Source organism: Nothoprocta perdicaria, unplaced genomic scaffold (assembly GCF_003342845.1).
Source record: "Nothoprocta perdicaria isolate Ctin4 unplaced genomic scaffold, notPer1 scaffold_49, whole genome shotgun sequence".
Lineage (NCBI taxonomy): Eukaryota > Metazoa > Chordata > Aves > Tinamiformes > Tinamidae > Nothoprocta > Nothoprocta perdicaria.
Window position 1 is genome coordinate 4,211,317 of NW_020455743.1, and position 15,882 is coordinate 4,227,198.

Genomic DNA, 15,882 nt, shown 5'->3' on the forward strand with positions numbered 1-15,882 from the left:
TCATCTAGTCCAACCTCCCTGCTCCAGCAGGGACACCCAGAGCACGGGGCACAGGGCGGCATCCAGGCAGGTTTGGAAGATCTCCAGAGAAGGAGACTCCACAGCCTCGCTGGGCAGCCTGTGCCAGGGCTCTGGCACCCTCACAGTGAAGAAGTTCCTCCTCACATGGAGATGGAACTGCCTGTGTTTCAGCTTACACCCATTTCCCCTTATCCTGTCACTGGCCACCAATGAGAAGAGCTTGGCCCCTTCCTCCCTACATTCTCCCTTCATGAACTTAGACATGTTAATCATATCCCCTCTCAGCCTTCTCTTCTCCAAGCTGAACAGGCCCAACTCACTCAGTCTCTCCTAATATGAGAGGTGTTCCAGTCCCTTAATCATCTTTGTCTCTCTCTGCTGGACCCTCTCTAGAAGCTCCACATCCCTCTTATACTGGGGAGGCCAGAACTGCCCCCAATACTCCAGGTAGAGTATTGAGTAGAGGGGCAGGATCCCCTCCCTTGACCTGCTGGCAACATCCTCCTGATGCAGCCAGGATCCCATTGGTCTCCTTGGCCACGAGGACACACTGCTGACTCATGGTTAACTTAGTGTCAACCAGGACTCCCAGGTCCCTCTCCGTGGAGCTGCTCTCCAGCAGGTCGACCCCTAATCTGTACTGATGCCTGGGGTTATTCCTCCCCAGGTGCAGGACCCTGCCCTTGTCCTTGTTGAACCTCATGAGGTTCCCCTCTGCCCAACTCACCAGCCTGTCCAGGTCCCTCTGGATGGCAGCACAGCCCTCCGGAGTGTCGGCCACTCCACCCAGCTTGGTGTCATCTGCAGACTTGCTCAGGGTGCACTCTGTGCCCTCGTCCAGGTCATTGATGAACAAGTTGAACAGCACCGGGCCCAGTACTGACCCCTGGGGGATACCATGTTATGTTATACACATACATGTGTATATATACGTGTTATGTTATATACATATATTACCACTCTTCACTACACGACTATACTCCTTGATTACTGACAGACTCTTTCAAGATAATACTTTTAAGGCCTAATCCTGGCCTTTGGTCTTGGATCATGCCTCTTGTTCTCATTCATTGGAAGAATAAATCACAGGATATATAAGATATTATCCCACGGCCAGGAAGAATAACAGATTTTCCCATATGCTGCTTTAGACCCAAAACCAAATGCTGACATTTTGGTGCTGCACAGAGCAATTTGCAACCTAAAACATGGGCCTCCTAGATGTTTGGATGGGGACTGGCAGTCACAGGTTTTGGTGATGGAATTACGGTTGGACTTAATGATCTGAAAGGTGTTTTCCAACCATAATGATTCTATGATTCACAAACTTCACTCTAACCAACACAAGCCAGCCCAGGCTGCAAGTAGTGTAAGCATGTTAGCATGATGGTATGTCTGACCTAGCAACACAGAAGGGTGTGCCTTGGGTAGACCTTATGTCTGTACACTCAGTTCAATTATGTAGATGTCTTTACAGCTGGAGACCTACGTTGGCTATGAGGGTAAGGAAAAAATGCATGACTGGGAATGGGTGGAATAGGAGAAGGGCTGCAATGAGGAGATTTGAGTGGCTGTCCAGCTAAGGCGTGCCTTCATCTCTACAGGATTGGTTTTACTTGGCTACTTAATGGCTCTTACTCCACAGGGTTTTGATTTTACATTCTTGTCTGCATATTTGCAGTGCTAACCATGGATTACTGCATGCTTTAACCCATAGTTTTGCTATTTTGATGCTGAGTTCTATGTCTGATCTAATTAGGTATTCATACAATGCTAAGCATTCATTTCTCACATTATGCAGAACTTTGCATCTTTTTCCTTATTTTATTTCTTTTTTAGTGTTTAAAGCAGGACATGATTTGTTTGAAAGAAGAAAAAATATGTGAGATGGTCCTGGACAAACATGAGAAATCCAGTGAAGTTGGAGGCCAGAGCAAAGCTGTAGTCCTTTAGACCTCTCACAAAGCTCTAATGAGTAACTTCATAGAGGTCCATCAGCTTTTTTTTCAGATTTATGGGGATTTTATGCAGATCATCTGAACGTCATCTGAGCACTTGCATTGCTGGAACTCCAAATCTGCTGGCTATTGTGATAGTTGCTCCCCAAGAAATGCAGAGTTTTCTTCAAGAGTAAGGGGAGCATCACATACTTGGGATCTTACCAACACTTGTACAGAATTTATTGACAGTAAATTTACTCATCTGGATTGTAGTCTTCTATTTGTATATCCATCAGCTGATCTGAACAGTTAAACCATTCATGTAAGCACATGTTACCTTTCTGCTCACGATTCATTCAGAGTTAACACTTCATCAATGTTCATACTACTGCAGTTGATTTTAGTGCTGTGTACTGAAAACTTAAAAGCCACCTGGTAATGCTTTACTCATTCTACTACATATCGCTATTTTTGGCCACCTTGACATGCATGTTTCTCTCTTGCAATTCAGGTTATGCCAGTATGTTAATGACATGGCCTTTGAGCTTGATTTTAATCTCATGTTTTCTGTTATGAAATGACACTATCTTCAATGAGGTCAATAAAGTACAATAACACAGGAGTGGTATGAGCAAGAAGTCCTGAGTCAGTTTCCTTATCCCTGACCTTGGCAAAAACTTAAAGCTTAATATAGAATTTTACTGTTGTCAGGTTTTATTTGATTGATTTGGGTCTTTTTTTTTGAGGGAAATACACACATATCAGCTATATTTATGGGTGTGTGTAATAAAAAAAATGGATTCGTTTGAAAAAAAATGAAATGTTACTGACTGTTACTATATAACATGTAATACAGCCTACAGCCATATGCTATGCAAAATGAAAAAGCATGTCAGAAATTTAGTTTGAAAAACTATATGTTGTGCATTGCACATTATTGTGGGGTTTAGTTTTCAGACGGATGGAGGGTGGTATGCCAAAATGCAATGTTATGTACAAAGATGATTTTAGAACATTTTACATTATGTATTGCAAATAGATCCTGAAAGACCTTCAAATAGATTTTACAAATCTATAAGCTGGTCAAATCCTGCACTTGTTTATGCTGTATATTCAAGTAAACAATTTCATGGGATATTTCATGGGGTATACATCAATGCAAAATCTATTGCTGTGTTTATTGTAAGCCCAGAATGAAACAAAAAGATGAAAAGAGGGGCAGAGAGGTCTGTCAGGTTTGACTGTAGGTGGTGTAGCACATGCATTTCTTTCTAAAGCCATCCTGAGAAAGCAAAGAACGTGCTATTAAAGCAACCCTGATCTCAAGACTTCTCTCAGCCTGCAAGCCTTTTCTATTCAGTAGGTCCCTCTCCTCATCTATACCTGGCCCAAAGATTAACTAGCACCTGGAAAGTCACTAGCATAGCCAGATACATTTTTTATGGCAAGTTTTACAGTATGTACTGTGCTTCTTAAATCTCCAGTGTCTGGATTCATGTGTTTCCTTCAGCTTTGATGTGCCTTGAAGATGTGGCTGTAGGGATGCTAAAGAGTTCAAAAAGTAAAAGGACCTCCATGCCACCTTCCCCCTGCCCTAACCGGGTTGGCACCCATGCCACCTGTCTTGGGAAGTTAGATGGATGATCCCATGGTGTTTGTTCCATTGCCCTCTCACATCACTGGGCAGAGCATCCATGGGCTTCAGCTTGCAGAGGCCATCATAGCGTGGTGGTTGCTCCTGCTTGTTCTCCCTTCCTTCCAGTTCTCAATACATTTTTGATCTTGTGATCCTCCCATCCCTTCCCTTTATTTCATTGTTGTCACCGTGTTCAGCTCTCCTTATGTTTCTTCTAGCCTTTTGTGCTTCAAAGTTATGTAAGGGTGAGTCTGATCCTTAAAGGAGAACCACAAAAGTAGGTGACTGTGCAGGACAACAGCCTGTTAAATGGCAGCACTGAACGAGCTGTGCAAGAGCAGTGCCTGCTTAGAGCTCCTGCTGCCCTGTGCTCTGTGGCACAGCTAGGTGCGTGGCTGGGCAGTTGCAAAGAGAAGCCAAGGAAACATTTCTCCTCTGCAAGCAGTTTTTACTGTGCTGAGTTGTCCCTAAGTAATTTCCCCTGAAGTTTTCCACTCCTCCTTCTTTCCAGCTTCTCTCTCTTGCCATTGGAGCTGGGATTTCTAGGTTATTCAAGTTACCTGGTTATTTCTAGGTTAAACTTCCCCATGCTACTTCTATATTGAAGACTGGCTATGTTTGAAGTGTAGGGACATTCTCTTTACCAGGTGCAAGGGAAGCATAAGCTTTCTGAAAGCCTCCAGAGCCTGAATAATTCAAGCTGGAGGAACTATAAAATGTTTTGTGGAAGAAGCAGAAACAGTTGTTGGTAGTTGTGAGAGATTTGCCTGGAGAAGTCAAACTCTGCTTGCTTTTTATGTGGTTCAGCTTCAGAACACATTAATTTTTACATGAATTTCCAGGAAATTAGGCTATGCTTTAAAATTTCAAAGTTAGACAGACTTTAGCTCTGGTGCCTCCAAGGGACCTGCATAATTTCTATGAACCTTTTCATCCATCACAGTCATGACATGTCAGATGTTTGGAAGCACAGAATGATGCTACATCACAATTTGGGACAGGCAGTGAAAAATGCTATGTTCTGTGTAGAACATGTAGAAATAAATTAGATAGACTAAAAGCTTTTACACACTGGGGACTTGGCTGGAGTACCTGCCTCCTTCATGAAAAATGCTGCTGTGTCTTCCATCAACAGAGCAGTTAGAGCCCTATCTTCTTCAGACAGTATCCTTCTCAGTACTCTGAATGCTGCTATCTGAAGACTTCTGCAGTCCTAGGCCATTTAGTATTGATCTTCCATCCAGGTTTTGCAAAGCCCAAAACTGAGGTGCTCCCAGGAGGACTGTGGGCTTCTGCTGTTTTTAGTAAGTTGGCGTGTGGCCTGAAACATCAAGCACCTAGGTTAGTTATTAGGAAAAAGTTCTATGCAGAAAGTGTTGAAGTATTGGAACAGGCTGCCCAGGGAAGTGGTGGAGTCACCATCCCTGGCAGTGTTCAAGAAACGTGTAGATAAGGCACTTAAGGACATGGTTTAGCAGGCATGCTGTTGAAGGGTTTACGGTTGGACTTGATGATCCTGAAGGTCTTTTCCAACCTTTATGATTCTATGATTCTATGCTTCCTGCATTGTTTATTTGCAAATCATCTCCCTTGACTTTGCAATTCTATTGGTATGTAGGTCTAGTGTAAAACATGTCATAGGAGGTGTTATAGCTACTTGCTGGAAGAAAAGCAAAGAGTGTCTCTTCTAAGAACAGAAGAGAAAAAACTCCGAGGTATTCAGGGAAACTGAGTGTAGAACCTGTTTCACTGAGAGACTTCTCTTAACTTCACATGAGAGACATGGGAAAAAAAATCAGTAGCCTTAGTTTTAGCTTCTACATTTGAATTCTTAGACTGGCAAATATGAGATCTATCATAATCCATAGGCAGGCCAGTGACTTTAATTGCATGAGATTTTTCTCACACATGAAACAGATGAACAGGAAAGAGATGAAAAAGAGAAAAAGGATTTGCTTTGTGCAGCATTGCTGTGGGAAGATTTTGACTAGAACAGGTTGGAAAAAATATCAGTCAAATGGCCTTCTCTTGGTCAAAATGTAGTTATTTTGTGGAAATGTGTCAACATTTAAAATAGGAGAAATGAGAAACAATTATCTTTTGACTTTCCTATTTCACCGTGGTAATGTCAAAGAGTTTCATTTTGAGAAAGTAAAAATGCTTCCTTTTGATTCCCTCATTTAGATCTTAACTTTTCTATTGCAACATTTGCATTTTCTATTGTATTTACATATTTATATATACATATTTTATATTTAGATAGCTTTGGTGTTGCAGATGTATAGAATTTGTAGTTCCACAAGAATGTTGTTAATTTAATTTTTCCAAATTGGAATGTTCTATTTATTTTTAAAATGCTGGCCTTCTCACCAAAATAGATGTGCTGATTTATGTAGCATATCAGCTTCTAAATGAGAATGCATTTTGCCCTCAATTTTGCAAATGCTTGCAAAGCAACATCTTCTTGCCCAGCAAAATCTTCTTAGGCCAATAGGGCAGATGCTTTATGGGTCACTTAGTGTTGTAAGCTCAGGTTCTGGTTCTCAAGTAACCAATCCCTGAATAATATATTTCTTCCAACTGCTTTTTTTTTTTATGCTTAGAGTAATTCATATTACATACAGCTATTTTCCTTACTTTCTTTAGGAGTCCTTCCATTCATGCCCAAATGATGCCAGTGTTAATTCTACTACGCAGTCACGTCGCTGAATCACTGTGCAAATACGTGCCACAGAATGAGCAGGTGTCTAGATAAGCCCACATTACTTCTTTCTTATCATTTCAGCACTGCTTCCGTGTCCTGAGGTAGGCCTAGGTGTTGTGTGCATGCCTGCTTTCTAAAGCTGCAATGGTTATCCTTGGATTCGGTGCACCACCAACTTTATTTTGGGTGACTATTTAAAATACGGTAATTGTTAGCATCCACACTGAGAGGAATTAAACGCTGAGCAGGATTAAACAGTTTTTAAGGAATAACTGTTCTGTGTGCTTACTTCAAATCCTTAGGCATCAGTCTGCAATTAGGGAAAGGAAAAACGTGATTCCAGAAACCTTGATTTTTTTCACAAGGGGGTATGAGTATATGTGTGTATGCAGAGAGGGTGAGTGTTAATTGTTCCCTCTCTGTTCCTTGTGTCCAAGCCAGCCTGGCAAAGAAAACAAGTGGGATTTACTGCAAATGTAAACCAGAAAAGCAAGAGGTGCAGTGTGTTTTCCAGCTACCACCTTATGTTTTCCCTCCCCCCTGGAGCCTTGGAAAGTTGCTGCTGCATCGGTGAAGGATGACTGAAACATGCATTCAAAACAGCAAAAGTCAATTTAAGAAAAATTCCCAGATGAGTGACAGTCTGCTGCTAATCAAATTGAGGTTTGATTGCAAAAATGAGGTAAGCACTCTGCATAATTTGATAGAATCCTGCATGTATGTGTGTTTGTGTTTATACACTCTTCCCTAAGCATTGCGAATTGAATTAATCATAGGAGGAGAGGCACTTCCATGTTCATCTTCCTGATGCAGTTTAAGACTAGTTTTGTGTATTCCAAACTGAAATAAGGACAGATTTTAGGGATGCAAGAGAGACTGGATCTTGCTATATTTGTGGGTGAAATATAAGGTTTTTTTGTTTTGTTTTGTTTTGTTTTTTTGGCATAGCTTGAGAAATTTTAGCATTCTGATTTTTCTTGTTTTGGTTTGGTTTGAGTTTGGCTAGAATTGCTTAAGTACATGTACCAGTATTTGGGTAACCAGAACTATAAAAATAAACCACCTGACACATCCCAGATGCAGCTGCAGTACCCTCAAAATGCAGCTCTAATGTGTCTGAGAAGGCCCTATAGATCACTGGTTTTCACCAAGCCTCAATCAGTACTCCTTAAGACAGGCTTACTTACATCCATCCAAAATCTGGATCATAAAATACATGTTTTCTTTTACTGAGACCTCACAAAGGAGGACCCAGGAAAATACAAGTGAGTTAACCTCATGTCTATCCCTGGAAATGTTATGGAACGGCTCATCCTGGATGCCATCTCTAAGCATGTGGAGGACGAGAAGGTGATAGGGAGTCATGAACATGAAATCGTAGATGGGAAATCATACTTAACCAATCTGGATGGCTTTCATGCCATCTACCCAGGTAGATGAGTGGAGAGCAGTGAATGTTGTCTACCTTAGCTTCATTAAGGCTTTTGACATTGTCTGCTGTAACCTCCTCATAGGCGATCTCAGAAAGTGTGGGTCAGATGGGTGGACGGTGAGGTAGATTGAGGACTGACTGGATGTCAGATGTCAGAGGTTTATGATCAGTGGTGCAGAGCCCAGCTGGAGGCCTGTAGCTGCTGGTGTCCCCCAGGGATCAGTACTGGGTCCAATCCTGTTTAATTCATTCATCAGTGACCCAGATGAAAGGACAGGATTGCTGATGATACAAAACAGGGAAGGTGGCTGATACCCTAGAGAGCTGGGCTGCCATTCAGAGGGGGCTGGGCAGGCTGGAGAGTTGGGCAACTGGGGAGGAATAACCTCAGGCACCAGGTCAGGCTGGGAGTTGACCTACTGGAGAGCAGCTCTGCAGGAGAAGAGAAGGTTGAAAGGGGAGTCTGATCAATATGTATGAATATCTGAAGAGTGAATGTAGGGAGGAGGAGGCCAAACCCTTCTCAGTGGTGGCCAGTGACAGGACAAGGGGCAATGAGTGTAAGTTGAAACACAGACAGTTCTATCTCCATGTGAGGAGGAACTTGCTTCCTGTGAGGGTGCCAGAGCCCTGGCACAGGCTGCCCAGGGAGGCTGTGGAGTCTCCTTCTCTGGAGATCTTCCAAACCCGCCTGGATGCCGCCCTGTGCCCCATGCTCTGGGTGTCCCTGCTGGAGCATGGGGGATGAACTAGATGATCTCTAGAGGTCCCTTCCAACCTCAACCATTCTGTGATTCTTTGCTTCAGAGAATGTCCTGGGAGCCCTGGTGGACAAGTTGACCATGAGCCAGCAAAGTGTCCTGTTGGTCATGAAGGCCAATGATGACCTGGGTGCATTAGGAGGACTGTTGCCCAGCAGTTTGAGGGAGGTGATCCTCCCGCTCAGGCCTCGTGAGCCACATCTTGGGATGATGCCCAAGTACAAGATGGGCATGAAACTACTGGAGAGAGTCCAGCATAGGTCTCTGAGGATGATTAGGGGAAAGGAGCATCTCTCATATGAGGAGAGGCTGAGAGAACTGGGACTATTTACCCTAGAGAAGACTGAGGGGGGATCTTACCAATGTGTACATATACCTTAAAGGAGGGTGTCAAGAGGATGAGGCCAGACTCTTTTCAGTGGTGGCAAGAGACAGGACAAGAAGCAACAGCCACAAGCTCACACATACTAAGTTACACATGAATTTGAGGAAAAACTTCTCAGCTGTGAGCGTGATAGAACACTGGAGCAGGTTGCCCAGAGAAGTGGTGGAGTCTCCTTCTCTGCAGATGTTCAAAACCCACTTGGACACCATCTTGTGCAACATGCTGTAGGGAATCTTGCTTGTGTAGGGGGGTTGGAGTAGATGGTCTCCCAAGGGCCCTTCCAGCCGCTCTGATTCTGTGATTTTGTAATTCCCCAGCTCTGTTTAAGACTACAGCAGCTATCTTTTACATTGGGTTGGATTGGAGGAGCTAATAATTAAGCAGAGGGACTGTCACACTGTAGGGGCTGACCAACTCTGATTCTTTTCAGTTGCTGCAAGTAGAATGAATTCACCTCCCTTCCCTACCAAGACTTTCTAGCAAATCTTCCTAGTAGTACAGCTGGACTGGTCCATTCAAGCTAGCCTTATTTTGTGCTGTATGATGAAGCAAAACTACCACACCTTGTATGGCCAGCTCCAGATTCATTGCTTTGACGTATTGGCCTGATAAAGGCAAACCCAACCTGTGCCAGTTGCCTGGAGTACTGGGCAGGACCCATCACTTTTGATTATTTTCTATCTTTGAGGATGAACGGAAGGAAGGAATTAGGAAGGAGTCAATAGAATGGGAAACATGGAAATATCCTATTAATTGATACCTGTGAAACCCCTAAGAGATCATTGCAATTGCTGGAGTAGCAAAATCAGAAGGACTCACTAATGTGTAGTCCCGTCCCTTGCAAGTGAAGGGAAAGGAGTAACATTCTCCTCCAGCAGCAACAGCTGCCTCAGGTTGGTTGGTTGAGAGAGCCCAACCAGCCAGAAGAGCTAGGAATTGCAAGGGTCAGGAAGAGGTCTCAAAATCCAACTCATCCTGCAGGTTCCTGGCAACAGTTGGTATCAAAAAGGCAAGGATAACATGGTACTGTCCTTTGAAATTTTGCCTTGCTTTCTGTTCCTACACTCTTCTAGCTGCCAGAGGGTCACTGCCAGAGGGTTGCACAGCCGGAAAAACAGCACTGGATAGGGACTTGTTCCTTGGTACCGTCATTCTGGTGACTCATGTTGGTGAGTTCAGAGCTTTCAATAAGCCTGGCACAGTGTATGCTCACAGTAAAGTGGGCTGAGGAGTAGTGAGGAGACAGAGAGGATGTGGTGAGCAGGTATTTTGAATGATCAGAGCTGCGTTGCTTATGCGCTTGAAGCATACATTTGGAACGGGGCCACAGACTGGAGGTGTCGAGCCAAGAATGCAAAGGAGCTTGAGGAAAGCACTAGCATCATTCTGCAGAGTTGGTCCATGGAACCGTCCAGGAACATTGTGCCATTGGATGAGAGAGAAGGAGAAGGAGAGAAGAAGCTCCAGAGCTGCCTGAGTTTGCTGAAGAGGACATACTGAGCGGGCACTTTCCATCTAGCTATCACTCCCTCCTTGCTCTGCCACCTCTGTTGTTCTGTGGCCCAATCCTGCACTCCATGCACTGCTTGCTGCTGTTTCTTCTTTGCCTCGCACAACCTCATTTCAAGGTGTAAATAACCCTTCCCATTCCATGTGAATCTTCAGGGCTCTAATATTCCCCTGCAGGGCTAAAAACTGCAGCAAAGCAGCCGCTCGGTAGAAATTACCTGACTAAAAGATTAGACTCCCTGAAATGCATCGAAGGGCTGGATCCTCACGACTGCCATAAATCCTCATTTACAACATAGATCACAGCTATAAGCAACATGTAAATCACAATGCTCCCTCCTGACTTTAAAATCTATGAATCTATGAAAATTGGCATAATTGCATTGATTTGAGGAGGGCTGCAGTGATTTACGCCAGCTGGGGACGCCGCCGCGCGCCCGCCCATCCTGTTAGCACAAATTAGAGCTGTGTCTGCGGCGCAGCGGCTCAGCACGGAGACAGGCCGGCTCAGGCGCCGCGCGCCCTGCCCGCGGCCAGCGCCGCTGCCGCTCCCCGAGCCCGGGCAATGACAGGCCTCTCAGCAGGCCCCAGACGCTAAATCCTGCCCTTCCTTGCGTTGTGCTGCTAGGCTGCGTTTGAAAAATACTACCGCCCAACCTAGAAATGCAGGAGCGGTGGTGATTTGACCAGAAGATGCCCGTGGCGGTTTGGATAAGCTGACTTGTCCTGTCAGATGTGGTTCAGGAAATGCTTTTGCAAATGCTTCCAGAGCTTTTGGCCAGAGACCTCTCTGAAGCTCTCAGTGCTGGTTCCCTGGCACAGCAAAGGATGCACAATAAGCATCAAATTGGATTATTAACAGCAACAGAGTCTTTACTGAGTGCGATGAAGGAATCTTGCTTTCTGGCTGAAGCAGAGGCTGCCGCAAAATTAGAAGAGAATGAACAAATAGGGCAGGAAGCATGGAGAAATATCCCAAAGAAGGACTTTTGTTCTGCATCTAGCCAGTAAAGAAACTCAAGATTGCACACCATTACCTGGGTTTTCAAGGGATTATTTTCAAGTATAGCATCTATTTACCATAAGGTCTCTCGAGTAAGCATCAAAGCCATTTGCCTCTCACAACATTTACTAAAGCCTTTTGCCGATAGTAAAACCTCTAGTTAAGGCTACACTTGAACTTGCCTTTAAATGGTTTGTTTTCTGGTTCTTGCAATTTCCCGGAAAAAAAAAAAAAATCTTCTGTATTAAGGTTTGTATACCTGACCTTCATTCAGAAACAAAATTTTGTTGGTTTTGAGAGAAATATATTTATCATGTTTTTGACAGTTTTTCTCAAGTTCCCCTCAAGTTTTGGAGGGAAAAAAAAAAAAAAAAGATAGGAAACAAACTTCTATATTACCTAGTTATGTTTGGATTCTTTTGCATACAGTTTTATAATGATGAAATCTGCAAGCTAAAAATACCCAGTTTGCCCAGTTCTCACCCAGGACTGGAATCCAGGTCAATTGATCATGGACAGGTTCAATGCACAGTTTCCACTGAGCTTAGAGCCATTAGACTGTAAGTCACAATAAATAAATAAATATTGATGGGACTATGGAAGCCCACAACATGTGACCAAATTCTGTTGACTACACAGTTACAAATCTGTGACAACATTAATGTTACTTTCACATATTTTCACAATCCAGGTTTGGATTTTGTTTTAGATTCTCTGGTCATAGTACTGGGATGGATTTTAGTTCAGTTTTGCCAAAGAAAGATCTGTGTAAATAATTGATTTCTCATTTTGGTGGCCAAACCAAAGCCTGTAGCATTCGGTGAGTAAATATTAGTTAGTAAACATAGCATTTCACCCAGATCTGTTGCAATATCTGTTTCTAGGGTAAAGTAGAGAATCCTGAGATTACATCAGAAGTATGAGTTTGCCATTAGTTTCTGTCATTAGCAAGGAAAAGAGGCAGTGACTGTCATTGCATGGTATGCAGACATACTACTTCTTCAGGCACAGCCAGGTAGGTAGGCCACCCCACTCTGTCCCAGCCATTTTTGTCCAAACACTGCTCTTTTGCAGAGAAGGAAAGTTGGATCATCCAACCCACTTTTTCCCCTGAACTGTCATGTGTGGGGCAAATGTATCAGGGGAGTTCCTCTTGGATGCTCTGCTGAACCTCCATAACATCTCAGCTACCATAACAAAGGACAGCCTTGTGCTCTAAAATGTTATAAAAAAAAACTCTATACACACCTTGCACTCTCATCCTCTGTTGTACTGGAAGGAAAATCAGCCTGAACACATTTAGTGTGAAAACTGCTGCTGATTACAAGTTTTATCAGTCTTTATCACAGCTGGCCCCATCTCAAGTTTCTGTGAGCAAGGTGTGGCCCCAAAAGCCTCCATCCCACTCATGCCAGGCTTGTCCCAGCTTGCTCGTGTGAAGAGAAGAGCTCGTACTTGGTGCAAAAACATCCTTTATGAGAAGGATCTCCTCTTTAGCTACAAATAGGAAGGGAATGCCTTCTCAGGCAGCATGCTCTCCTGTCCTCCTCTTCCCTCACACAGTAGGAGGGCTGCTCTGCTTTCTCCCCACCCCATTGCCAGGGAAGCCTTTTCCATCATAAAATGCACACAGATCAGACCGTGTGTGTGCAGTGTCCCCATCTTGCCAGCATTCCAGGTGGGAGCCGTCTGACAGGCCTCCTGTCTGGCTTACCTGGGGTGATGGTGAAACAAGTCACCCCTATGCGTGTGGGTGAAGGGACTTCCTGGTCTTGGCAGTCGCCATCCCATGAGTGGGCATGTTGCTTGGCTTCACCTCCTACCCTCCCAACCAGGCTCCTTCCTCAGACACGAGCCGAGCAGCACCCTGGCTGTTCCCTGAGTTTCCCAATTGGATGGCGAGAAGGTGGGCTGGCACCCACCACTGAAGCAACCTGTTCCGTTCCTGCCTAGCGCATGTTTTTATTATGGTGTAAAGCGAAGCAAAATATCAAAGCTGGCTGAGACTGGGTTGTGAAAAAACCCTCTGATCCTGCTAGCTCTGCTCAGTGTTTAGCCTTTTATCAGCACATGAACTCATTCTTGTTTCAGGCTAAACACAGAGCTTTGTGTGGATGCTCCGCTTTCACTCTGGAAATTCTCTGTTTGATTTGTAACTTGTGTCAAAAAGGGCCTGACACACACAAAGAAAAATGCAAATTCTCTTACCCAGAAAAGTTTATAAGCACTTATGCAGTCTTGTAAGAGATGCAGGTGGATGAGCAGGGAAGAGGCACGCTCTTTGAATCAGAGCATCCATCTAGATACTAATTATCTTCTGCAGAAGATCCCTAATTTCTTTTATGTCACTGAGAGCTACAGTTGCCTGGCAATTCTCAGTAACATCCAAACGCCTCATAGCTGCAGTGTAAACCACAGCATGAGCGTGTAGTAAATGAAGGAGTACGGAGGAAGAAGTGCCTGGAAAAGTTTAAGCAGACAGCATGCACTTTGCCCGCGTGTGCAGTGCTGCCTGGGCCATGGTGGCAAAGGCACGATGCCTCCTCTGTGCTTCTTATGTCACTGTAGCCCCAGCCCAAGGGGCACGATTGCCATTGACTCGTTTCCTTCCTGTGTACTCCTTCCAGCCAAGTTGTGCTGCACAGCCAGAGCAGGCTCTTGGAAGCCTGTATTTGCAGCACGGAAAGGCCCAAGCTCTGCAAGCGTAGCACTAGTCGTGGTATTTAAGCTAGAGGTTTATGGCTTAAATCCAGGCTCAGCAGCAGGCAGCCGTGCACATTAGTGCCTGACTTCAGTACTAGGGCCTTCTATTATAGAAGCAGGAGAAAACTTAATGAGTTGGCAGAGTATTGGCTTTGTTGTGTTTTCTGTTCCTTTTGGTATTTCATCTAACTGTTAAGAGTAGGGTTTATTTTTTCTTAGCACACTTTTTCTTCATAATACCTTTGAACATGAGACAGCAGTGGAAAGCTCTGTGTTTGCCGCGTGGCTAAGGAAACGCGTGTTTCAGTCTGCTCAGTTTCCTTCCTTTGGTAGTGATAGAAAGGAAATTAGTTGTAACTGAGCATTGCTATGGAAGTCACCCCTGCTTAACTGTAAGGTGAAGCTTGTTTGTTTGTACTGTAAACTCTAATATAGCAATGACTAGTTCAAACTCTGCTTTTAAATTCAAGGGCAGATTTAATGATTGTGTCATGGACCATAGACCCACCATGCAAGGATATTTATTGTTCAAAGTGCAGTTCTTCATTATCTGGAGTAGCTGGGCTAACTGGGCATCTTAATTTTTTTTTTTTTTTTTCTTTTCCTTAACAAACTTAAAACGCTGCTTATAAAAGGAAGAGGAAGTTCTATATCATAGCCCATTCTAAATGGAAAGAAGACCCTGATGCTGCTTCCGTATTTTCCACCTAAGCTCCCTGGAGTATCAATGTTCCATGATTGGATGAAAAGTTCTTTGGCAGCCATTTACTCTTCACATCAACAAGAAGGAGATGATGTATATTGAATCCAGAAAAGCATAACACAAAGAAAGATATGCTCCCTCCATCATCTTTTTGAACACCATAATCAGTTCCCCCTGCATTTTCATTTCACATGAGAGTGTGGCCCTCAAGAGTTTTTCTTGTTGCACAACTGTGTGGATGTCAGAACTTCCGTATTTCCATCACTATGAGCACTGCAATTGCCGTCTCTGAGGCTGACCTCAAATCTACAAATTTTCAAATTTCCTCCTGCAGTAATCTAAAGCATGAATGGTGTTGGCTAACAGGCAGATAATTGGAAAAGCAAGAGAAAGGGAGAAGAGGTATGCCAGAGAGGTGGGGGGCTTCAAGCACAAGTACTTGGCACAGATTGAAGATCACATCATTGTTATCTTTTCCTGGGTTTAATCAATTTATTTCTGTGTCTGCTTTTATCTCCCCTTTTATTTTTAAAAATATGCGACTGAAGTAACATATTGTAGTGTATCTGTCACATTCTGAAAATCAGAGTATTATCTTTCTAATAGATAGAAGTAATCCTAGAAGACAGAAATAGATATAGTAGATAGAAGTTCCTTCTATCTATTATGAAGAAGTATCTTCATAATCTATGAAGATTATCATAATCTTCATAATCTAGAAGTATCTTCTATTATGAAGAAGTATCTTCATAATAGATAGAAGTTCATAGAAGTAATAAGGAAGAAACTACATTTGTACTTCATTTGACTCTCCAAGGCTTCACTTCCTCACATTTGGACTTTCACTGCACGGTAAATGCAAAGTAGCTCACCCCGATGAAAGTGGAGTGAGCTACCCTGCAGTTGCTGAAGGTGTTCACTGACACAGAGGATCGACAACAGACTAGCTCATGTCCTATATATCCTGCTTCATCTTGTCTTGCAGCAAACTTTCAGTTAGTATTTTTGCTTATAATTGGAAGGTAGGATAAATTAGGATAGCTACAGCGTTATAAAGCAAGTGTCGTGCTTTGTGGCAAAGAAAG